The sequence below is a fragment of the Macaca fascicularis genome, chromosome 17 (genome assembly GCF_037993035.2).
Source record: "Macaca fascicularis isolate 582-1 chromosome 17, T2T-MFA8v1.1".
Lineage (NCBI taxonomy): Eukaryota > Metazoa > Chordata > Mammalia > Primates > Cercopithecidae > Macaca > Macaca fascicularis.
In genome coordinates, this window is record NC_088391.1 from 23,309,902 (window position 1) to 23,335,330 (window position 25,429).

Sequence of the window (25,429 nt, forward strand, 5' to 3'; positions counted from 1 at the left end):
TACTCATTTGATACTTTAATTCCTTCTGTTGAACATTTATTAAGTGCCTGTTGGTGTCATGTGCTGTGCTAGGAGGAAAGTCACAATATGTATTCACAGCCTGCGTTCTCGTGAGGTTCACAGTCTAGCTGGGGAGACAGACATGATATTTCCATGGGCTGAGAGAGAAGAGCTACTAGTGGCACCTGCGAAGTACTGGAGGGACACAGAGGTTGAACCTTCCAGCTGTGGACCTACAACTCCTGATCAAAAGGGTTGTGCAGTTTCTGGTTTGGTAAGTAGATTGGAGAATATATCTTCTTCTGGAGTAGCCTTGATTTCCTTTGGGAAAACTAGATTTATAGGCAGTTTTATTGTATGTTGACTCAATTGTGTCTCTCGCTGGCCATGGTTCTATTCATCAGGCCCTTACACAATATATTTAGTCTGTCTCCTATGTAAAATAATCTTCTTATATTTTAATAAGATATTTGTGTGTTCCTTTCATCTTTCCCCTTCCAGTCTAAACATCAGATCTAGTACTTTTCAATGTGCTTCATGTGATATGGCTTTTGGTGGTTTTTAAAGTAGCTTTTATCATTATATAAAGTTATCTTATCCACTATGTATTTGTCTTTTGTTTAGCCATTAAATAATCATCCTCATGTGAACAGGAACCTTGTCCGTTGTAGCCATCATTTATCCCCAGCATCAGAATTAGTGACTGAAACAAAGTAGGCACTCAATAAACATTTGCTGGAGAATAGCTTCTAGTGTCTAGTCCATCATCATCTCAGTAGATATTTTGGGAAGGCATTAGTTTGTCTGTGACCCAACTAATGTACAGGGTCCACTGGAGAATATAACACTCTGAGATCACTAGAAACATCACAAAGTATAAAGGGGTGGTTGCCAATTTGTTCTGGTTTCATATGTCTATATTACGCAGTCCAAGATTGCACTGCTCTTTTGGGGAGCTGCGTCACATTGCACCCTATATCGGTCATCTCAAACCATTAATTTTTTTTTCATGAAGCAGTTACTAACGCCATAGCTTCCTACCCTGGAAGAGGATTCTTCTTCTGTTGCTGGATTCTTATTTTTTTTTATCTTGAATTTAGAATACCACATACATCTCTGCGAAATTTAGCCTAAAAAATGTTTGCACGGCTTTTGCTTGTGATTCTGTTATCCAATCTTTAGTTCTTCCTGCTTTCTAGCATCAGCATAATTAAAGAGCCTGCAGCCTCCCAAAGGTCAGGCTTTCTGCATTGCCTGTACTGCTACCCTCGAATCCCAGCCCGTGCTCTGTCATCAAGAGCATCTTCAGTTGAATGTTTATTGGACAAATTTCTAAAGGCGTGCCTGTTATATTTCTTTCAAGTTATTAATTAAAATGTGAAACAAGAACAGAATGGTTTAGCTTTCTACTGGAAACATCCCTCTTTTGTTATTTATCTATCTATCCCAAATCCAGCACATTTGGATTCAGTTCATTTTTTTCTCCTTCACCTTTCCGGAAATTTTGCTGTCATCTAGATACATTGCATTTATACTACAGTACCAATCTCAATGAAAGAAATGAGTTTGGACTGACATAACCTAATATTAAGAAACCCATACTGGCTCCAGGTGATCACCAGTTACTCTTCCATGGGTTCCAAACCCACCACTTACGGGCAGATGTTACTTGATCTCCCTCGTGGACACTCTGGTAGGGAAAGAATTTGTAGGAATCAATTGTGAAATTGCATTGACCTTTCTTTCACATTGCCACAGCAGTCAAAGATGTGTGTGGGGAAGTTGAAATAAAGAAGCAGCTACAGAAAAAAAAAAGAAAGAAAACAAAAACCGTAGAGGATGTATTTTTAAAGGATGTAATTTATGTAGTCTATTTTGGGGCTACATAAATTCTCATTTTGTTTAGAAAAGCATCACATACCCAGTGCTTATCCAAAATATGCACATTGATTATTTATAATGGTCAATGTTCAAGATAGAACCTTCCTCCCCTCTTTAAGCCAAAGGGTTATTTGGGCCAAGAGGGTGCTGAGTGGAGGAAGCAGGAAGTAGGAATGGGAGTTCACTCTGCTCCATAGCCCCTTTGAGAGCCTCATCGAGTTAAGAGAGCATTGGTTACATGAGCACTGCTTTTTTTCTCTATTTATGTCATGGAACACTGTGAAGGGCCTTCCCTAGATTTCAATGCCCTTTTAAAATCAAAGAGCATGTGGCAATGGACCAAGCCAATAGCCACTGTCAATACAAAACAGCATGGCCCTTTGGTCCTGAGTGCCTTCAACCAGAATCCATCAGCATAAAGAACCACATTTCCAGGAAATGTGCAGGATATTTAATGGCAATCAATGTATTTCCTCCATGATTTCTGGCTGCCTCTTTTCTGTGGAATTTGGCAAGAAGATGGGAATTCAGATGCGGCTATGTATGGGGTAATTCAGCAGGCTTGGAACATCATTTTGTTCCAGTTAATTTGAGGAGGCTGTCACTTTCCTCAAGTCTGTGACAGTTAAGATGTTTGTTATTACATCTCTGCTCTCCACACCCTGTAAACTATAATAAATTTGCAGATACCTCATGGACATGTTATTTTTGCTCATAAAGAGTCTTTGAGACACACTTAAATGGTTTTAAAAATGAGCCTAAAATGTCATTTTGGGGATTTGTAAGGCATTAGAGAGTTGCATCCATCTCTTTCTCCTTCCCTTCTCTCTTTCTCTTTAGAAGTGCTTAGAAAAGCGTGAGCATCTTGGGGTCAGAATATCATTATAAAGCAAATTACTACTAAAATGAGCTAAATGCTAACCTCATAGTCTTAAGGAGTCCTTTCCTTACATTGTATGTTGAACTGATTGCTTGAAAATAACTAAATCATCCGGGAGTTTTCAATCATGTAATATTTCATAGTTCTTCTGGGGACAGAGACTAAATGTGGTTACTTTGCAGAGCATGATGTTTAATCATGCGAAGTGTCTTGATGAGTACTGTTTGATGAATAATAATAATAAATAGTAATAATATCCCACAAGCATTTGCTGACTGATGCATTTAAGGACTGAAGAAACTCCTGGTTTCTTCAGTTTCACTGCTTCTCTATTTCTCCACCAGATGGCAGAAGAAGGGCCAGGATATTGACCCTGAAATATTTTTTTGATCCTTAGATATTAAATATGAGATGGTATCAAAGGTTGGAAGTGAACGTTTAAGTATATTCCCATAAATTTATGTTTGTTATAAAATCATAAAGCCATTTATGATTTATCATTTATTATTTCATTATAAAATATATTTCCTACATAGAAATATCTTGAAATAAATACAGGGTGTGGAAAACTTTGGTAGTGTGTCAAAGGTTAAAAGTTAAACCAGGCATTATAGACCAGGGGATGTATTAATACTCTCTCTGATATCCTTATGAAATGGGCAGTGGGACAGGGAACCGTTTAGTGAAGGTTTTTTTACCCATCCTCCTTTTGCACATGGAAATGTAACTAGGAAAGATGTATAGATATAAAATATGGTGTTTCATCTAATGCTGCAATGGCTCTGGGCCTTATAAAAATTGCATTCTCTGCCTGGCGCAGTGACTCACGCCTGTAATCCCAGCACTTTGGGAGGCCAAGGCAGACGGATCACAAGGTCAGGAGTTCAAGACCTGGCCACAATGGTGAAACCCCATCTCTACTAAAAATACAAAAATTAGCTGGGCATGGTGACCAGTGCCTGTAATCCCAGCTACCTGGGAAGCTGAGGCAGGAGAATCATTTGAACCCCGGAGGCAGAGGTTGCAGTGAGCTGAGATTGCGCCATTGTGCTCTAGCCTAGGTGACAGGGTGAGCTTCCATCTCAAGAAACAAAAACAAAAACAAACAGAATTGCATTCTGTACTCCTACCCAGTGTTATTTTGGGATAAACTCTTAAAATTTATCTCACAGGGTAAAGTGTGTAAGAAAATTAAAAGGGGTAGTCAGGGACCTGAGGGCCATCAGCCAACACAAAGAAGAGTCTGAATTCTTAGAGCTGGTGAATGTTTAACATCTTGGTATTGTTAAGGGTTGCCTAAGTTTATTTAGTAAGCTCCTAAATAAATGGAGAAAAATGTTTTATTACTCTCATATAAATGGATTTAAAAGAGAGATCTAAAAAAGACAGTTTGTTTCAGCCAGAAAACAACTTCATTCATATTCTCATTGTCATGTCTCTCATCCATATCTAAAAACCAAAGCACTTCTCATGTATTTACATAGTCTGTCTTTTGAGATAAATGGTCATTAAATGACAATTTAGAGAGAAAAGGAGTGAGGTGAAAGAGATTGTTTTAAGAATACCCTTTTTAGGCAATAATCTGAATACTAGGAATGAAAAATTAATTTTAAGACAGTGGTTTTAAGATTTCTTAATCCATATTTGAGAAGTATATTTTAGGAAGTATATACACACTTATGATATTTTACTGCACACCCTCTGGGTTTTCTGAGGCCCTGGCTTAACCCTTTTCTAGTTGCCATGACAACGAGGACACAAATACAACATCCATACCGTGAGCTGGATCTATGAGGAAGAATTTCCAACTGTATGCATAGTATGTGTATTTGACCCAAGCTTTTCAGAAAGAATTTAACACAATTTTAAATGTAGTAAAATGTCTGTGTGAGTCATACAATGGAAATAGCGTATGCAGCTAGGAAAATGTAGTCTCATAAATGAACCAAGGGAAAAATAACGTTGGAACCCTGTTCTCTCTAAAACCTCCATCTTGCCTTCCCTCATCTCTCTTCCTGATGTAAAGAATGTCATAGAAAACTTGAAGAAAATCATTCTAAGCTTTTATTTTTTTTTCTTTTTAAAATCCAAGCCTAAAATAAATGATTTATTTTCAAGTAAATCATAAATCTATAATCTGAGACATTGGTCTTGCAAAAACACTTCAACGCTTCCAACTACTGGCTGTAAACTGCTTTTCTAAAAACCCTCCTAAATTTTCACTCTGCATTCTGAAAAAAGAAAACAGACTGAAATTTCATCGTCATTTTCTCTGATTCCTAACTAAGGCGCTCCTCACACAGAATCTCCCGAAAGCAGAGATGGATGCGTAGACTCTACATTGGAGAAAGGAGCGGTCCATTCCCCAAGTTTCATTCTGGACACTGAATAGCATCTTGGGAGAAACCAAAATGGGATCCCACTCTAGGTAAGACATGATAACATGAGCAGTGAGATTCCTGTGGATAGGGGAGTTTTCTTGGGCAGGGGTGAAGAGACACAGAAGAAAAGCAGGGAAGTGTGAATGCTAGGGATACAAAGAGAAGCCCCAGCAGGGAGCCTCACACAGATGCTTAATAAATGCTTTTTGATTTGACTGAATGATCAAAGTGTGGTGTCAGCTTCAAGCAGTCTTAGCACCATCGCCTATGAATGCCTTTGCAATCCACATGTCGATTTATCTGGGGGTAGGGGTCAGGCTGTCGGAAGGGATGCTGTGCCCTTGCTTGATGTGAGTGGGCAGCCAGGGCCAGCCGTGGGAAGGGATTGAATCGTGGCGTCCTGTTCTTGCGACAGCCACATTCCTCATCGGAAGCTTGTGCTGTGCGTTTGTCCTGCAAGCAAGAGCAGTCTGGGTGCATTTTTGAGATTCTGTGGGAATTACTGCAACTCAGACCCTGGGTTTTCTGATGTCCAAAAGGAGGGCGATAGTAAACAAGTAATAAGTAACAGTATTTGTTTATGTACATAGCTTAACTCATAAAATTGTGTGATGATAAAATAAACTTTAAGCAGCAGATGTAAAAAGAGAAGGTCCTTTTCATCAGAGTGTCCTGCTAGAATCCTTTTAGGAGGCAGGAGGCGGCATAGCTGAGTGGAAAGAATGTTGGCCTGACAGGCCAGAGAAACAAATTCATCTCCCAGTTGAGCATAAACAGTTGTGAGACCTTGAACCTCTCAGCCTTTCTGAGTTCCAGCTTTCTCATCTGCAAATTTAAGGTGGTGATCTAGAAGATCTTCCACTTCATATTTTATTATCATACAGAGAATTAAGAAAGGAACTGAGAGCCTAGTTTCCCTGGGGAGGTCAGTTTTACTTCTGAGGCCCTCAGATAGCCCTCTAGACATCTCGCTAAAGGACAGAGGCATTTATATTAACATTTTCCAGTTGTATTTGGGAAATTGGAGTAAGGACCGATACATTTCACATGCCCAGAAGCACAACCCAGGTTAGGAAGGAGTGGAAGGCACTGCCTTACAGCAAACATCCACCTTATCTCGACCCCTAACCTGTCCTGGTCACATACCTCTGTCTAGATGAGCCATTAGGGATGGCCAGTGACCAAATAGCATGTGCAAAAGGAGTGGGTACTGGTGGGTAATGGGGAGGGGAAAGAGAGAAACGACTTTTCTGGACCCATGGTAAATATGATTTCCTTGGTATTGAATGGAAAAGAATAAGCATTATTTTTGATAACTCAAGTCCAATTTTCAAGAGTTTCAACAATTTCAGTGGGAAAAAGTATGCATATGTATATGTGTATGTAATGTGTGTATATATGTGTATATATGCATATACATGCACAGACATGTGTACACACAACACATAAATACCTACGTGCACAAAGCATAAATGTACACACATACACCTGTATGTTTATAAATTTATATTAAGAATCTTAGGAAGGGCCTCATCTTCTCACCAGTGGTCTCTTCTCTCTGTTTCTACATCTTAGTCTCTCCCCATAAGGCACGTACCCAGTGAAATTCACACTGAAATGTACAGAACTCTCTTCTAGATATTATTCTTGGTGCAAACACTCCCTTAGTCCATACCCCTGCCCTTGTGCCCCCACCATCATAAAAAACAGGGACAGGACTTGAGAATTCTAACAGTTTGGGAAACTGTAAATGCCCACACTTTTACATTTGCCACTGTTTCCATGACAAATTTTTTTCTCAGGAGAAAAGAACGTTTCTAAAAGATCAAAATTAAATCACTTTGAAGACTCAAAAAAGGATGGTGACTCTGGGAAAGTATTAACATGAAATAACACTATTTGTATCGAAAATCATTTATGCCATTTATAAAATTCTCCCTGCACTTCAAATTTGCTAAGTTTAAGTTCAGTCTTCTTCTTGTGTGTTTCTTGCCATTGGCACAGAATATAAAAGGGAGAATAGCTTTTGAACTCTTTGGTGATGCAACAAAATCTGATTTCATTAATGGGGATCATTGCTGAGTGAGGTATTTTGTGCTGAAAAAGTAATTGCTAGTTTGACATAGAGAAGCCATATCTATATCTACACAAATGTGTATATAGAATGAGTAATATACAGATGTGTGTATTTATGTATATCTGTGTGGATAGATTGATGGATGGATAGACTAATCCCCATTCAGACAAAAGTCCTCTTTGTCTTGTCCATATTATTCTTCAGTTATGTACAAAAGGATTTTACTATCATCAATCTACTTGCCAATTATTTCTATGTTTTATGATCAGTTTTGGTTTTCTTCCAAGAAACTGTTGTGAAATGGTATGTGATAAATGCTATATAAGCAGATATTACTTATCAGCCTGGAGAGACAGGATTGGATATTTTTAGGAAATCTCATTGAGAATACATGGGCCACCACCACCACCATCACACACACACACACACACACACACACACACACACACACACTATATATATATATATATATATATACCACTTTAACAGCAACAGCAAAAATAACTGCCCTTTCCCAAGTCCTCATCTCGTATTTCTCTTCCTGACCTTCCACTGAAACAATAAGATAACATTCTTATGGAATGGGACTCCCACTCGTGGCCATACCTTTATAGAGGGCATCAACAACCGTGAATGAGTTCATCACAGTTTCTGGGCTCTGACAGAGAGGGACCAATAACCTGCTACTGTCAACCAAAACGCATCTGAGACAGGTCTAAATCAATTCAGAAGTTTACTTTGCCAGGACAGGACCAGGAAAAAAGAACTCAGAACCACAGAAACAGTCTATGATCTGTGCCTTTTTCTAGAGATGATTTTGAGGGTTTCAATATTTAAAGGAGGACAGTGGGCAGGAGGGGAAAGAGGAAGGGGATAGATGTTCACATTGCTGAATCCACATATTGCAAGAGATAAAGAGCAGGTAGGAGAATAGTCAATTATATTTTTGTTTCACATTCAGTCAATTGAGATAAGGTGAACATAGAGTAGCTACCTGTGGAGATGTTTAGCCTTTTATCTGTAGCTGTATGCTTAGGAACAAAAGGAAAGGCAGTTTCTTGCATGACTCAGCTTTCAGCTTAATTTTTTTCTTTTTGGCCTAGTGAAAGTGTTTACTTTCCTTTCACACTATGAACCACTAAGTATCTGAAAGGAAAGGGGCGGGGATCCCAGCTACTCAAGAGGCTGAGACATGAGAATCACTTGAACCTGGGAGGCAGAGATTGCAGTGAGCCGAGATCGCACCATTGCACTCTAGCTTGGGTGACAGAGTAAGACTCCGTCTCAAAAAGAAAAAAGAAAAAGAAAGGGGCAGGGATAGGTCAAGAGAAAAAAAAATGCTTGTGTGGGGAGAGCAATGAAGTAAGGAAAGAGAGAGAGTTAAAGAAAAACTTCGTATTATCTCATGGAGTCTAACAGAAATTGAATTCAAACCTTGGCTCTTTCGTTTAGTGTTTGTTCTGTATACTTAAACCAGTTACCTAATCTCTATGGTACTTAGGTATTTATCTGTAAAAATAAAAGTAAATTACAGGCTCATGCCTGTAATCCCAGCACTTTGGGAGGTCAAGGCGGGAGGATCACCTGAGGTCAGGAGTTCAAGACCAGCCTGGCCAACATAGCAAAACCCTGTCTTTACTGAAAATACAAAAATTAGCTGGGCATGGTGGCACACGCCTGTGATCCCAGCTACTCATGAGGCTGAGGCAGGAGAATCGCTTGAACCCGGGAGGTGGAGATTACAGTGAGCCAAGATTGTGCCACTGCACTCCAGCCTAGGTGACAGAGTGAGATTCCATCCCAAAAAACAATTATAAAAATAATAAAAATATCTATATTACCATATTGTTTTAAGGATTATGTTAAATTATGTAATAAATATAAAACATATAGTACAATTCCTTTCAAAATAATTATAACTTTCATCAATTTATAATTTCCTAAGGATAATCACTATGCCCATATAACTATGGAAAAATTTTTGAAATATTTCTGGTCTGAGGGATGATAATTAAATGAATTTTATTCTAAGAAAATAATTAAACATCTGAAGGGAAACTATCTACAAAACAATGCTTAACATAAATAACCAACAATAAAGAAACAAAAAAATAAATTACAGCAGATTTGTGTTCCAATGGACACACTTTAGAGAGATACACTAATGCAAACGGTAACCAGAAGAAAGCTGAAATTATTGCATTAATATCAGACAAAATAGATTTTCAGACAAAAAATATTTCTAGAGACAAAGAGAGACATTTAATAACAATAAAGAGATCAACACATCAAGAAAATGAAACAATTATAAATGTATAGTTTATAATACATAATTTTTACAAAGCCCCAAAGTGCATGAAACAAAAACTGACAGAATTGGTAGTAGAAACAGTTGGAGTTATAGTTGGCATTATAGTTTGGAATTATAGTTGGAGATTTACATATTCCTCTCTCATTAACTGATAAGACAACTAGAAAGATTTAAACAACAGTTATCAATCAACTTGATCTAATTGACATATATGAGGTGCTCCACCACCAACAGCAGAATGTATATTCTTTTCAAGTACACATGGAAAAAATTCTAATATAGATTTTATGCTAGGCCATAAAGCAAGTAATAATAAATTTAAGAGATCATTAAAATTTTAAAATTAAAATATAATTAAGTATGATTACATGGGATTCATTCCAGAAATGCAAGAATAGTTTAATATATGAGAAATCAATAAATGCAATACATCACATTAACAGAAAGAAAGACAAAAACCGTATAATCATATTAATGGAAACAGAAAAAACATTTGACAGAATTCAACATTCCTTCATGATAAAAACTCTCGACAAATTAAGTATAGAAGATATGTACCTCAACACCATAAAGACCTATTCAGGATGAGCCTGGAGGATCTTATAGTGCAAGAAAGTAAGGAAGTGTCCAAAATACAAAAGCAAACATAAAGCAAACAAAACCCGACAATGAGGAAGGTATTACAAAGGAATACAGGAGCTAACTGAAGGAAGGCTCCCAATGGCCAAAGCTGGAAAATTTTGAGCAAAAAATTAAATAAAGTAGTATGGAATTATAATTCAATATATAAAATAAATGTCCATGAGTCCGTAATGATATAAACAAAGAAATAAATGGAGTAAAAGGGACAAATCTCCCATACAGAACAATTCCGACTAATTCATGTGGATACGCCACCTTCAAAGAGGTGAGACGGTGTGGTCTGCCCACAGTCACTTCCTTCAGAAAACAGGGAATAAAAGAATATCTTTTCATTGGAGAAACCTGCTGGATACCACCTCAGCCAGGTGATCAAAGTCAACAACAGTGGTAAGTCATGTTCATCAAATGTATCCCTGACATGAGGAAAATGGTATTTTACCTCTGTGTTCTTCCTTTCCCAAACCTGTAACTCTAGATTAATCATGAGGAAAGCAACAGACAATTCCCAATGAAAGGACATTCAAAAAAATGCCTCAAAATTGTCAAGGTCATCAGAAATGAAAAACATGAGAAACTGTCTCAGCCTAAGAAGACACAACTAGTAAATACCATGTGGCATCCCAGATGAGATGCTGGAATAGAAAAAGGATGTTAGGTGAAATCTAAGGAAATCTGAATAAAGTATGAACTGAAATTAATAATAATGTGTCAACATTGGTGAATTAATTGCAGCAAATGTGCCTTAACGTAAGATGCTAATAACAAAGGAGACAGAGCATGGGGCATAAGAACTGTCTTTGCAAGTTTTCTGTAAGTCTAAGACTATTCTAAAAAATCAAGTTTATTTTTTTAACAATACTTCTCTTTCCTGTAATAATGTAAGACAGATTAGGGGAGAACCATATAACAAAGTCTAGAATCAATTGAAGTGGCATCATAAAGCTAAATTCCAGAAAAAGGTGACCATCTGGCTTTGTGGAACCCAAATGTGCTGGCTTAGTGCTAAAGTGGCAGCCAAAAGGTTTTAAATGGTGTTATCATTAATACATATTTGGCAGCAGGAATTTCCATTATTAGCAGCTGAAAAAACATGCCATGGAACATTTGAACAGAACTGTACAGGAAAATACGAACTCTCCCAACTTTGCTCTCTTTATGCAGCTGACATCTCCTGAGAAACAAAGAGCCAAGTTTTTCTTTTCAGAGCCTGCAAGATTTATTTCTTTTAGAAAAATCTACCTTTAATTACTGTAGAATGCTCCCTAATGCTCAAAGACTACTGAGCTCATTGGATGCCTCCGGACTAAGAACTGGGCTTTTTTATTATTATTTAGAAAACAAACAGGTTCAGAGAGGGTCAGTGATTTGCTCTGAATTCACATCTGGTAAGTTGCGGAATTGGAACTTGAACCTAGGTCTTTCAAATAAAAACTGAATGTCCTTTATACAACTAAAAATGACTCGAGACATCTTTTTGTCCTGTTGTTTGGCTTATGTTAGTGGACATCAGACACCCAAAACAAAAATGTCACCTTCTGATGAGTGAAGGCAACAAGGTGGGCTTTGGCCTTCCCAATGGGTATTGACACTAACAAACCAGAAAATTCTTCTGAGCAACACTGAGCCTCAGTTTTATCATTTATTTTCTTCTTTCAATTTGTCCCTCAAATGCTTTCACCATCTCTGTTTCTTGTATTAATCTGATCATTTTTGTCTTTGATTTCTGCACAGCTGGTGAAGTCACTCTTCACCTTATTTGGTTCTCCTTCTACACTGCATTTCAGCTTTAATCACCTCTCTCATCTGCCTGATGCTGAGACCCTAGTCCCTGTTCCTGTTTGCCTTGGTCTTGACCATGTGACAAAGAGTATTAGACTATCAGAGAATACCCAAATGCTATTTTGAATCGAAAATCTGCACTATTTTCAAAAGTTCACTGGGAAACTGGAGTACTTGATAATTCAGTTATTAAGAACATCTAATTCTACCTCAACTCTCTTCTGTGGGAGATAAGATTTAATATGTATCACTTCTAATGAAAGGAAATGAGGAATTGGGTCATTCTTTTCAATTTCACAGTAATATTTCACTGACCTCTAAAAATACCTCCTATTAAAATGTATAGAAACCAATTCTTGGGCAGAGCTCAGACTTGAATAGATGCAAAGAATAATACTGCACATTAGAAGAAGAAATCTCTTCTGAATAGGACCTTAGGTTTTAACAATCCAACCAACTTAGAAACAATGGGACACTTTGAGATGTACTTAGATCTCTGTCAGTGAGTTTTCCAAAGAAAGTCAGGGCCACTTTTATTGGGGATGTTGTCAAAGAGATTCGTATTTTACATGTTGGGATGAAGGGCCTGGGGAAATGTTGTGGATCACTTTGAAATTAGTTTTTTAAACCTACATATAAAATGACATTTTATATTGAGTCACTCTAGCCTATTAAAACTCATCTCAACTTTTGTTACCAGAGTGCTATTTTCCTTGTGCAGCACTTTGCGAATTCTCACTGCCCTCTGCTAATAATTCTGAATTCAAATCTATATCCTCTTAGAGAGAGTGAGACCTTTGCACTTCTAAAGATTGCAGAGCCAGTGGCTTTGTCTCCATATGACTGTGCACTGAAGGGTAATGTTCTCATGCCTCAAGGGGCAGCCAGATAGCCTGAGGAAGAGCAATGGAATGGAGCATGCTGGGAGAGCCAAGGCCTGAAATTAGGGAGTAGGGAGAAATGTTGGCTACAGGCCCTGAGAAGTATAGTCTAGCAGATAGAACGCTGTATCCAAGGGTAGGGAAATAGATATGGGGGCAGGGCGTGGGAGGTGGAGAGAATGTGTTGGAAGCAAAGATCTCAGAGCAATGTAGTAGGAAAATTATGAAAGACAACCAGAGAAAGGTAATGAAGACTGAAGGATAGAGTAATAGTCAGGTGTTTCATGAAAGGGCTGTATATGTAAAGCAACCCCCAAAATGCAGAAGGAACTTAATAACCAAAGAAGGAGGCACACAAGTCCTGCTTGCATTATAGAGAGATTTTATTGAGGAATTTACAGACAGAAGTATGGTCTTCGGTAGACGCAAGTCAGGTAAATTTCCTCACCATTACTCCCAGACCCAGGGATTATATACCCTAGGAAAAGGGTACACATACTTCAGAGGGAATAGGAAGGAATTTGATCTAAGGGTAGGATTTATGGGAAGTATGAGTTTATGCAGGTTGATTTGATCTAAGGACAGGATTTATGGTAGCTATGTGCTCTTACACAAGAAGCAGAGATAAATTGGAAATCTCAGAGTCAATCCTGGAAAGGGGGTTAATCAGAAGTCATTATGGCAGATTCGCTTCCAAGATGGAGTCACTTTAACCTTCACATCAGGAGTCTAGGAAGACAGAAAATAAGCACGTAGCAGAGTTTCACCATCTATGCTGGGCTTAAAAAAATAAGACTGATCCCGGATTAGTCCTTGTGGCCAAAGAAAAAGAAGTGGGCAGGCAAGAATGAGGCAAGACTCAGTACAAGAGACAATGCCAAGGCCCGGCGCAGTGGCTCACGCCTGTAATGCCAGCACTTTGGGAGGCCGAGGCGGGCAGATTACCTGAAGTCTGGAGTTCGAGACCAGCCTGGCCAATGCAGTGAAACCCCTTCTCTACTAAAAATACAAAAATTAGCTGGACATGGTGGCGCATGTCTGTAATCCCAGCTACTCAGGAGCTAAGGCAGGAGAATCGTTTGAACCTGGGAGGCGGAGGTTGCAGTGAGCCAAGATCATGCCACTGCATTCTAGCCTGGGCGACAGAGCAAAGCTCTGTCAAAAAAAAAAAAAAAAAAAAAAAAGAGAGAGAGACAATGCCAATGGCCAGAGAGCAAAACAGGGGTTATCAGGGACTAGGGGTATTATGGAGTGGGGAAAATGAGGAGTAGCTTAATGGGTTCAGAGCTCAAGTATGGGATGATGAATAGCTTCTAGGGATGGAGTGATGATTGCACAGCAGTGTAAATGTACTTAGTGCCACTCTACTACACGCTTAAAAATGGTCAAAATGGTAAATTTTAGATTATGTATATTTAACACAAAAAAAATTTAATGAATTTTTTTAAAAAGAGAGACAGTGGCAGCATCAGATTTCCATCACAGAAACTCAGGTACTAGCAACAACAGAGAAGCCCGATTCTCAGAACTGGCATGTGAGGTGGAGACTAGATCTTGGGTGACAGAAGGGACTGTGTGCAATGCTGAGCTCAAGGTCAGAATTGACCAGAGGTACATCTGACTGTGTGCAGAGATTTAGGGGGTGTGCTGGAACACTTGACTGCTGCTTAAACCTGGGAAATGACTGAGTCTGAAAGTGGGCTTAAGTAGCCTCAGCTATGGAAGTCAAGGAAGCCTAAAAAGGCTGGGTATTGGGCAAGACTAATACATGTTGGTTCTTTGTAATCTCATTTTCCTCACCCAGGACTCACGTTGAGGAGGACAACAAAAAAATCAGCCCTGAGACAAACCAGCTCCCACTGAAGGAAATAATTTGACCATGAACAGAGTGGAAACAGGATATAGAGCTCCCAATATTTTAGGCCAACTCACTAACTAGTAGACAATTCTTCCTTTTAAAGCATTCTATGCCTTTTTACTAATGAATTCATGTCCCTATGGAGCCACAAAGGATGAGAATTTAGCCCAAATGTATACTTAAATTGGATCGCCTTTTAAGAATGCTTTAAAAAATAAAATGCAGCCACCTGTGACATATTAAGACTGTTAATGTACTCATTGACATAAATACCTGAAGGGTTTTCATAACAGCTGGAACATGGCTCAAAGATCTTTTGTATTTGATTTTTAATGTACTTCCAAAGTGACTTCATAAAATTGCAACCACTACCACCAGTGGGATTGAGGTTTTGTTTAACTCCTTGAGTCCTCATCTTCCACTGCTATTGATGCCAGTGAATCCCATTACTGCTCACTCTAAACGTCTTGAAGATAAAAACCACATTCCAAATACATTATCAATTGAGAGACAAGACAGGCAATCAAGACCTACATGTCCCTGGCCACAACAACTCTCACAAAATAGCATTTTCTTGGCTCCGCCCTCACTTCCTCTGTAGAATCCATAGTCCCTTCAAATTCTTCCCACGTGGGTCTTAGCAAGGCCTAAATTCCTCCCATATGGCACCACTCAAGGGCTCAGGCAATAAACCTCCTCAACTGTGACTGGATCCCAGACAGTCCAGCCTACTGTGGGGCTGCATCCATCTCATCTCTGCCAGAGGTGACAGCTTGGCCTCTACTGCCCACTAGACAACCTGTTAACTGTCGATGTCCATGCCAAAGCTGATGGTGACTGAGGCAGAAGGAACTGATGTCTGAGCCACGACAGCCAGTTATGACAGACCCTGTACCACTCCTAGGGCCACCCTTCCATTTCATCTCCAACTCATTTGATTGTCCCAACCCAAAATGATTGTCCTTGAGTTTGGTTCAATCATTTTTCTGTTTGTTCAGTCAACAAATGTTTATTAAACATCTATTATGTGCTGAGCACTCAAATAGGCTGATGATGTAGAGGCTATGTGCAAAGGAAGCATATTGGAGCTTACATTCCAGTGTGCGGACCAACAGTAACAGGTGAACAAATTAATAAATGCGTAACTACTTAAGTGAAGTGCTAAGAAAGTAATAGTCAAGGTGCTGTGATCAGGAATAAGAGCTGATGGAGTGGTCAGGAGTGGGCCTCCTTCAGGAAATGACATTTAAATCGAGACCCAAAGGGTGAGAAGGAAACAACCATTTAAAGAACTGAGGAAAGAGTTTCACAGGCAAAGGGAGTATAAGGAAGAAAAACACATGGGCCATTCAAAGACCTAAAATAAAGCTGCAGTGGGTGTAGCTAGAGCCAAGTGAGAGAGGCAGAATGGGAGGAGGCTGGGTTGAGCAGTAAGGTGGGGCAGGCTATGTTTGACTTCTGTAGGTTGAACCTGAGAAGGGGTTAATTAATTAAATAGAAAGGGAATGAACAGTTTTGTTTTCACTTTGTAAAAAAATGTAAAGTTCATCTTGACTGCTGTGTGGAGAGTAGATTGGAAGAGACCAGGAAGGGAAACGGGAAAGTTATTTGTAATAATTCAGGTGAGAAATGATGATGGCTTAAAGTAGGACAGCAGCAGTGGAGATGAACATAAGTAAACGAGAGATGCATTTTGAAATAAGAAGGATTTGCTGATAGATGCAATACAGAGGTGTGGTAAGGGAGAAGAAGAATCAAGATGACTACCAAGTTTCTGGCTTCAGCAACCTGATGGATGATGATGCATTTACTGAGATCAAGAAGTTAAAAGCGGCGAGGAAATCAAAAGTCTGCAACATACTAGGTTTGTTATGCTTATAAGACACTGCAGTGAAACACTGAGTAGGCATTTGTATACACTCATTCGTTCACATATACTTTTGAGTCTCTACTATGTTTAGGAACTGAGCCTAATTCTAGGGGTAGAGCAGTAAGCATAACAAAGATGATCTTTGACCTTAGGAAGTTTACAAACAAGCAGGTAGGACAAACACCGGACAAGTAACTAAGCATGATATAGGTACCAGTGTAGAAATTGGAGCTAGGGGGTAGGCAAGGGAGGAAGAAAACGGAGGCTGACAGTCTGGGTGGCTAGCAGAAGTTTCCTAAGGAGGTTTCCTAAGACACTTAGCTCTGAAATATGAACAAAATTAGCTCAGTAAAGAGGTGGAGGCAGAGTTTCAGGCAGAACATGTGCAGAGCGTGTGTAGAGGCCTGGAGGCAGGAGAGATTAGGTTTTTCCAGGAACAAGTCTTATAGAACTAATTCTTTCCCAGAATGTTCTCAGTCCTCACGGAATTCCCGTTAGCAGGCTAGTTCCATTCATCCTCCAGTCATGCTGGAGTGGCCAGAGGGTCAACACAGCTTGCACTCTAGCCAGGACTCCTGCTATACTGTGTCTAAAAGATTCTTTCAGTATAGCAGGACTCCTGCTATGCTGTGTCTACAGTTCATTCTTTCAATTGACAATTCCTTGCGAACCTGACTATGGATCATGGACGTCTACATCAGCAGTCCCCAACCTTTTTGACAATAGGGACCTGTTTCATGGAAGACAATTTTTCCATGGATTGGCGTGGGGAGGGAGAGGTGGTTTGGGGATGAAACTCTTCCACCTAAGATCATCAATCATTAGATTCTCATGAGGAGCAAGCAACCTAGACCTCTCACATGCACAGTTCACAATAGAGTTTGTGCTCCTATGAGAATCTAAGGCCACTGCTGATCTGACAGGAGGCAGAACTCTGGCAGTGATGCTCACTTGCCCACTGCTCACCTCCTGCTGTGCAGCCTGGTTCCTAACAGGCCACGGGCTGGTACCAGTCTGCAGGCCTGGGGGTTGGGGACCCCTGCTCTAGATAAACTTCTTGCCTCTCAGAAAGAACTTGTCACTTAGTGGAGAATGAAGAGTGTTATACTAAAGGTATGTCTCAAGAACCATGGGGAGATTAAAGAAGGCATGACTGGCTCTCCCTGGAGCCACAAAGGAGACATCACAGAAAAGGAGGGAGAAAGAAACAAATGGCAACACTGACACTGGTTGAGCACTTGGGATCGATATGTGCATCTGGGAAATGGCAAGCCATTTGGGAGAATGAACCATTCTTAGAACGCAGTTTACCCAATGAATATAATTTCCTCTCTTGGATACGTGATCTTCCTCCTTAGCACTGAGAAGATTTCTCTGCATTTGGTAATAGCTATGATTTTGCAACTGGCAGGTTTTTTCAAGGAGAGACCCTAGTATGGAAGGCTTATGAAACAATCCAATGCTTGTGGTCCTATGAGTAAAGGAGGGAGAACCCCCTAGGAGTCAAGCTGAAGGCCACAATGCTTTATTTCCACCTGCCAAGTTTCCATCACCTTTACAGGTAGTCCTGAGATAACTAGGATAGAAACCCTCTCCTTACCAGTAAAGACAAGCCATCCACTTAGCAGTCCCTCTGTTCCATCCTCCAGAAAGACACAAGGCCTTTTGTAGCTTTCCATACTTCCTACTCCCCAACTCCCAATACCAACATTGTAGCATCTGCCATTTGGAAACTCTCAAGCACAGCCTTCCTTCAGGACTGGCTCGAAAAATCATTTTGCTTTTGGCATTTTTAATTAAAGTGGCATTGCATAAAAACAGATGAAAACATCTCAATAACTCAAACTTATTAGAAAATGGAGATGAGAAGAGAGAGAAAAAAAGTGAGAGTGGGAAGAATCCTAGAAAGGAAATGAATCTATGTGAGAAACGATTTCCCAATGAACTCCCATGCTAATCACAGCCTCCAGACGTCAGTAGCAGAGGCTACAGCAGAGTGATAATTAGAAACCAAGCAATCTTTCTGAAAGAAGTACAAGATGGAACATTATTAGGTAAAGTGGCGTTTTTCCTTTTTTTTTTTTTTACCCAAGAAGTGTGCTGCTGTTCCTTAATAACTTTGAAAAGCAAGAACATTTAACACAAAGGCAGTGTGTCAGGAGTAGCAGAAAACTCAAGGATGGGCTTTTCCTTGTCTCTCCTGGGAAGAGTCAAGTCATTTGGTCACATACAATTAAAACACCCCAGTGTTGCCAGGGGTGGGGGGTGAGGAGAGAGGGATGAACAGGGAAAGCACAGGGACTACTTAGGGCAGTGAAACTATCATGTATAAAACTATAATGGTGGATACACGGCATTGTGCATTTGTCAAAATCCCCAGGATGTAAACTCAATGTGTGAACCCTAATACAAACTATGAACTTTATTTAATAATAATGTTATTTAATAATATTAGTTCATAACTTAAAACAAATATATCAGACTACTGCAACATGTTAATAACAGGGGACGCTAGGGGAAGGAGAGGGAGTATATGGGAATTCTTGAGCTTTCTATTCAATTTTTCTGCAAATCTAAACCTGCTCTAAGAAATCAAGTCTATTAATTAAGAACAATTTAAAATACTTCAAAGTTAATTGCTCAACTTGATCTCTTCCTTCATTTCATATTAGACTTGATGAAATATGTAGATATCATTTAAAGTCATTGTCTGAACGAGATCATCAAGGGAATGAATCTGGATGAAGAGGAGTTTGAGGACTTGCCCCAGTGCACTCCCATATTCAGAAATCAGAAAAAAAGAGGATCCTCAGAGGAGACTGAGTAGAAGCAGCCTGTGAAATCTGAGACAATCTGGGTAATTTTGTGTCCCCATCGTCAATTAAAGACTTGTCAGAGTGGGGAATCAAATACTACTCAATGAGATAAGGATGTAGAGTTGACTGCTGGATTTGATACCTTTGATATGAACAATTTTAGAGGAGTGGTGGACACAGTGTCCCAACTGGAGAAGATTTAAGAGAAATTAATGGAGACAGAGTAGGGAAAACAAGCCTAGAAATCTCAAGTTTCTTTATAAAGGGAAATGGAGGGATAGTGAGAAAGTCGATGTTTTGCCAGCCTTCATAATAGAAGAGGAAGGGGCAAGGAAGTTAAGAAGGAGACTGAATGATTTTAATTGTGGGCTCTGGATTCTAAACCAGTAAGGAGCTAAGTTGAGGACATGAAGAAGAGGGTGAGGTAGGCTCAATAAAGTAAAGGCTCTTATTTCTGAATAACCTTTAAAGTTGTGGTACAAGAAATACCATGCTGATCAGTGTCAAGGTCATTGTGCCACAATTAATTTTTGAGCTTCTAAGCACTGATGACAAAGGACCAAGCCTACAATGAGGTCTCATTGTATTCAAATGATAAATGGAATACAAATCATAATTACAAAGACTACCCACAGTTTGATTTCCTTCTTTCTCAACCTCATAGTTTTTAATTGTTTCATTTCCTCTTGAGAAATTTCTAATAGCTCTTGGTATAATTATTATGAGTTATTTTAATGAAATCATTATCTCACTCTTTTCTGGTTTCACATGACTCTTCTAATATAAAAATTGAAAGTTTCCTTCTGAAAAAAATGAGGCAAATTGTCCTCCGTGTAAATTATTACACATCAATAAATAACCAAATATATATTATTATTCTGGAGGTTTTGAGGAGGAAGTGACAGGAATACCAATTACTTATTAAGAGTTTCTTCATGCCTATCATTTTGCTAGGAGATTGCTCATCTGTGCAACAGCTTCACAATGTAGGTATTACTATTTTTCTCATTTCACAAATGAAGAAGGAAAGACTTAGGCCGTATGACTAAGAACACATAGCTAAGAAGTGACAAAATCTGGGAATTAGAACTCCAGACACAAGGATGCCAAGATTCCTTCTCATTCCTTGACTCTCTCTTTGGATTTCTTCCGTGCACTTTCTGGTATCACCTGCTTTGTGCACTGCAGCACCACTCCCTGGTGGTTTAACATTTTTGTTGTGGGAACACAAGTTAATAGTTTTCTGTAGGTTGACAACCCAATTAAAACCCCAGAGGTTGTGTTTGTTCATTTCTTCCGTCATTCACTCACTGTACATAACTACCCTTAGTATAAATTGGGCACAGAATATCACTTTTCTGTGAACGCTACCATGCGGTACTGACTCTCACCATGACGGATGCACCGCTGATTTTTCAATAGTTAAGGAAGAGGGGCTACTCAGTTCTGCCACTTTATTTTCAAAACCTCAGCAGACACAGAATGATTATTATCACCTGATTCTCAGTCAACATCTCATTTTACAAAATTACGCTGATCATAGTGCTACTTGATAAGCAGTCATATTTTTAGAATGAAAAAGATATTTTCTAAAAATAAATGAACTGTTAATGGTTCTCTTTCTCCTACAAACACCCACACCGACATTGAAGAGCTTTTTTTTTTTTTTCCAGTACCTTTCCCTTTGGTTTCAACTAACAACTTGCTGGTAATACGATCTCTTGGTTTGTTTCTTCCCTCCTACTGCTTGGTTTCTAGAGTGACCACATTGTAGTCATCTATTAAAAATGCAGTTGTCAAATAATAGGCATCCTAACTTCAGATTGTTATTTGACATGGAAGAAATATAAGATCTTTCGATGTTTAAATAAAATTTTAATCAAAATTATATTTAGAATTAAAAGAAATTTAAAAGCACAGTTCATCCACATTTTTAAGAATCAGAGAGTAGCTTATATGAAATCAGCTCTTCCTTTATTAACATCAGTGAAACCTGGACAAATAGTAAAATGCAGCAGTTTGAAGGCATTAGACAACAATCAAGGCAGAAAGGAGTTAGGAGATAAATATCCTGGAAAGAAAGGAAATGCAATGAAACAAAGTAATGTTATCTGTTGCTCCTCCTCTTGAGACATTGTGTCATTGCTAAACTGTGCAGGGTTAGAAGGCAAACAGAAAGATGCACAAAAAGATTAAAAAGCCTAGCAAATTTTTGTTCGTATCATGGTGCTAGGAGACAAAAATTGGAGTTCAAAGCCCAACCAAAGATGAGAGGCAGTGGTAAACATTCTGCTACTGAGTTGAGACCCATAAAGAACTGCACACTGAGAGTAAAGGCAGATTGGAAGTAGACAAGTCTTCACAAAACCAGAAACTCAGCCTCGATTTCTCCTAATTCCCCTTTGAACCAGGGTTATATACTTCTACTCTTATTATTTCCAAGAAGAAAAATAAATCTTTTGTACAAGAAGATATATCACCAGAGCCACTACAATTTTTCATAGGTAATAGGAATTATTCAATTGAAGATGACTGAGCATGCCTGGACATAGAACCGAACAATTGAATATCAAGAGATAAAGAGCAAATAGTAGAAATGGATCCACAGGTATCTCAGATATTGGAGTTATCAGAAAGAGACTTCAACTTTACTGTTATAAGTATTTTTGAGACAATTGATGACAAGAGTGTAAGGGTATATAAAATATAATCAGAAAGAGCTAACATTTGTGATTGGCCTTATGGAAGTAAATGAGCAAGAAAATGGGACAGGAGCAATATTTGAAGAGATAATGACTGAGAATTTCCAAAGTCCAGTGAAACATATCAGCCCACACATTCAAAAGCTCTAAGAAACTCAACAAAGATTAAATACAAAGAAAACTACTCCAGGCACAAGGTATTCAAACTGCTGAAAGCTAAAAGCAAAGCAATTTTATTTATTTATTTATTATTATTTTTTGAGACAGAGTTTTGCTCTTGTCACCCGGGCTGGAGTGCAATGGTGTGATCTCAGCTCACTGCAACCTCCACCTCCCGGGTTCAGGTGATTCTCCTGCCTCAGCCTCCCAAGTAGCTGGGATTACAGGCGCCTGCCACCATGCCCAGCTAATTTTTGTATTTTTAGTAGAGATGGAATTTCACCACGTTGCCCAAGCTGGTCTCAAACTCCTGATGTCAGGAGATCCACCTACCTCAACCTCCCAAAGTTCTGGGATTACAGGCGCGAGCCACTGCACCCAGACAAGCAAAGCAATTTAAAAGCAGCTAAAAGAAAAAGACTTATTACTTTAAAAGTAACAATGATAAATTGACTGATGCTCAACATTAATAATGGCAGACAAAAGACAATGGGATAGGATCTGTAAACTACTGAAATAAAATAACTGCCAACATAAAATTCTATATTGAGTGAAAATATTCTTCAAAAATCAAGGGGGAAAAATGTTTGCATATTAACAAAAAAAAAAAAGCACAAATATACAATAACAAATATTTAAAATAATTATTCAGGAAGTTGAAGAATTATTTTAAATGGAATCACAGAAATGCATGAAGGTGGAAAGAGCACCAGAAAGGGTAAACATGTGAGTAAATATATTGACTGCATAAACAATAAGGTAACAATATAAATATATTTATATTACTATAAATAAACATATTATATGTATATGTTATAGGGTTTAAAACATATGGCAAAAATAGCACAAAAGGCAGCAAGTAAAAAATTGAATTAAAATATCCAAAGTCCTTGCATTGTCTGGGAGGTGTTAAAAATATCAATTTATTATGGGCCATAATAAGTCTAGTGTGTATATTATAATCTCTAAATTAATTGCTAAAATTATAATTAATATGCTTATAAAAGAAAATAATAAAAAATATTTGATTATTCAAAAAATATAAGAAATGAGAAGAAAAGGAATGATGGTTAATAAAAATGGTATGATAATAGAAGAAGCAGAATAAACGTTTTAAGAACACCACACAAAGGCGTATCATAATTAAATTTCAGAACATCAATGATAAAAAGAAAATCTTACAAACAGCAAGAGGGAAAAGATAAATATACAGAGTATCAAATATAAGAGTTACGAAAGACTTCTTTTCAGAAGCTATGCAAGCCAGTAGACAATGGAGTGAAGCACCAAAAGAAAGGAAAAAATCTAACTAGAATTCCATATCCAGAAAAAATATATTTGAAAAACTAAGTAAAAAAATAAGGACTTTTTAACAAGAAAAAAGTTGACAGAATTCACTGCCATTGCCATTGCATTGCCAGAACTGCAATGCAAGAAATAAAATCAGAAAGAAAGAGTACCTGAAAATTTGGGTCTACACTAAAGAATGAAGAGTATCAGCAATGGTTGATATGTGGGTAAATATAAAACTTTTTTCGCTGGGTGCGGGGGCTCATGCCTGTAATCCTAGCATTTTGGGAGGCCAAGGCAGGTGAATCACCTGAGATCAGGAGCTTGAGACCAGCCTGACCAACATGGCGAAACCCCATCTCTACTAAAAATACAAAATTAGCCGGGCATGGTGGCACACACCTGTAATCCCAGCTACTTGGGAGGCTGAGGCAGAATTGCTTAAACGCAGGAGGTGGAGGTTGCAGTGAGTCGAGATCATGCTATTGCACTCCAGGTTGGGCAACAAGAGTGAAACTTAGTCTCAAAAAAAAAAAAAAAAAAAAAACCAGAAAAGCTTTTTTCATGTGTAGTCTGCTTAAAAGATAATTAACTTTTTAAAACAAAAATAGTATTAATGTATTGTGGCATTTATAACATGTAGAAGAAAAATCTGTCACAGCAATAACACAAAAGACAGAATGGGGAAGTACACTGTCGTAAGGTTTGTTTACTGTATGTCAGATAGTATTTGATTATTTAAAGGTAGAAAGTGATAATTCAGAAATGAGTATTACAACTTCTAGAAAAACTGCTAAAACAATTAAAAAGAGATATAGTTAATAAGACCATAGTGAAAATGACATGGAATCATAAGAAGTATTCACTCCAAAAGATGTCAAGAGAAGGATAAAAGAAAAAAAAGTTTTAAAAATAGAACTTTTAGCTATCAAGCTGGTAGATTGCAACCCAATTACATAAAAATTATATTAAATTTAAGTTGTTTAAACACTCCAATTGAAAGGTAGAAATTTTTAGATTGAACAAAAAAGCAAAGTCCAATTATATTAACATTAGACAAAATATATTCCAAGAATATTGCCATAATGATTAACAAATTGCTTGACAGGACATAATTATGTATGTCTATGCCTCTATAATAGAGCTTCAAAATACATAAAGATAAAGCTGGTATAACTCGAAAGAGAAATACACATTTCAACACATTTCTATCACTAATTGATAGAAAAAAATAGCAGCGGGGGGAAAAGAAAGATATATATATACACATACATATATACAGAATAGCAAATATGAATATGAAAGTTACGGAAGACTAATTTTCAGACGCTATGCAAGCCAGTAGACAATGGATAGTTGGAGATCTTCCACCCAAGACAGCAGAATATACATTATTTTCAAATGCACACAGGATAATCGTTAAGACCACATTGAATGCCATAAAACAAATCTCAATTTTGTAAAACTGCTGAAATCATACAAAGTATTTTCTCTGCCCACTACAGAATTAAAGTAGAAATCAATAACAGAAAGGTATGTGGAAGTTCCCCTAAAAAATGGAAGATTATACTAATAATTGGTTGAAATCATGAATAAAGTCTTATAGCATTGGCCAGAGAATCTTTAATCTTTTCTTAAAAATGAATAAATCAAGTTAGAAATATTGAAGCAAACTACCTGTGGACACATGTAAACTTCTGGTGTATATAATACGTTAAAAGAATTGTGAAATTTGAGGTAGATGAGGAAAATATTAAAAGAGAACTCTATCTAAAGTGAGTGTTATCTCCCAGAGCTAAACACAGGCCTTCCACTGTTGGATAAAGAGCTTCTCCGGACAAGAAGATGACAGTTCTGGAATATAAAGATGCTCTCTACTTTCGAGGTACCCACTGTCTTCTA

The 25,429-nt window shown here is 38.2% G+C and overlaps 2 long non-coding RNA genes across 5 annotated transcripts in view; one reads left to right on the forward strand and one right to left on the reverse strand.

Annotated features, from left to right (window-relative positions):
• The window catches only part of LOC102116201 (uncharacterized), a 176,331-nt gene that overhangs the window by 78,157 nt on the left and 72,745 nt on the right, over nucleotides 1–25,429 (reverse strand). The gene's annotated exons all lie outside the window — the stretch shown is intronic.
• The window catches only part of LOC107127941 (uncharacterized), a 101,562-nt gene that overhangs the window by 1,616 nt on the left and 74,517 nt on the right, over nucleotides 1–25,429 (forward strand). Inside the window, exons 2-4 of one of the 4 annotated variants that reach the window (XR_010582578.2) lie at nucleotides 73–274; nucleotides 5,050–5,189; nucleotides 10,395–10,870. This is a non-coding gene — a long non-coding RNA (uncharacterized lncRNA). Of the gene's footprint in view, nucleotides 1–72; nucleotides 275–5,049; nucleotides 5,190–10,394; nucleotides 10,871–25,429 lie in introns of those variants that run through there. The other 3 variants (XR_012426920.1, XR_006693744.3, XR_012426919.1) reach the window with 3 other exon arrangements.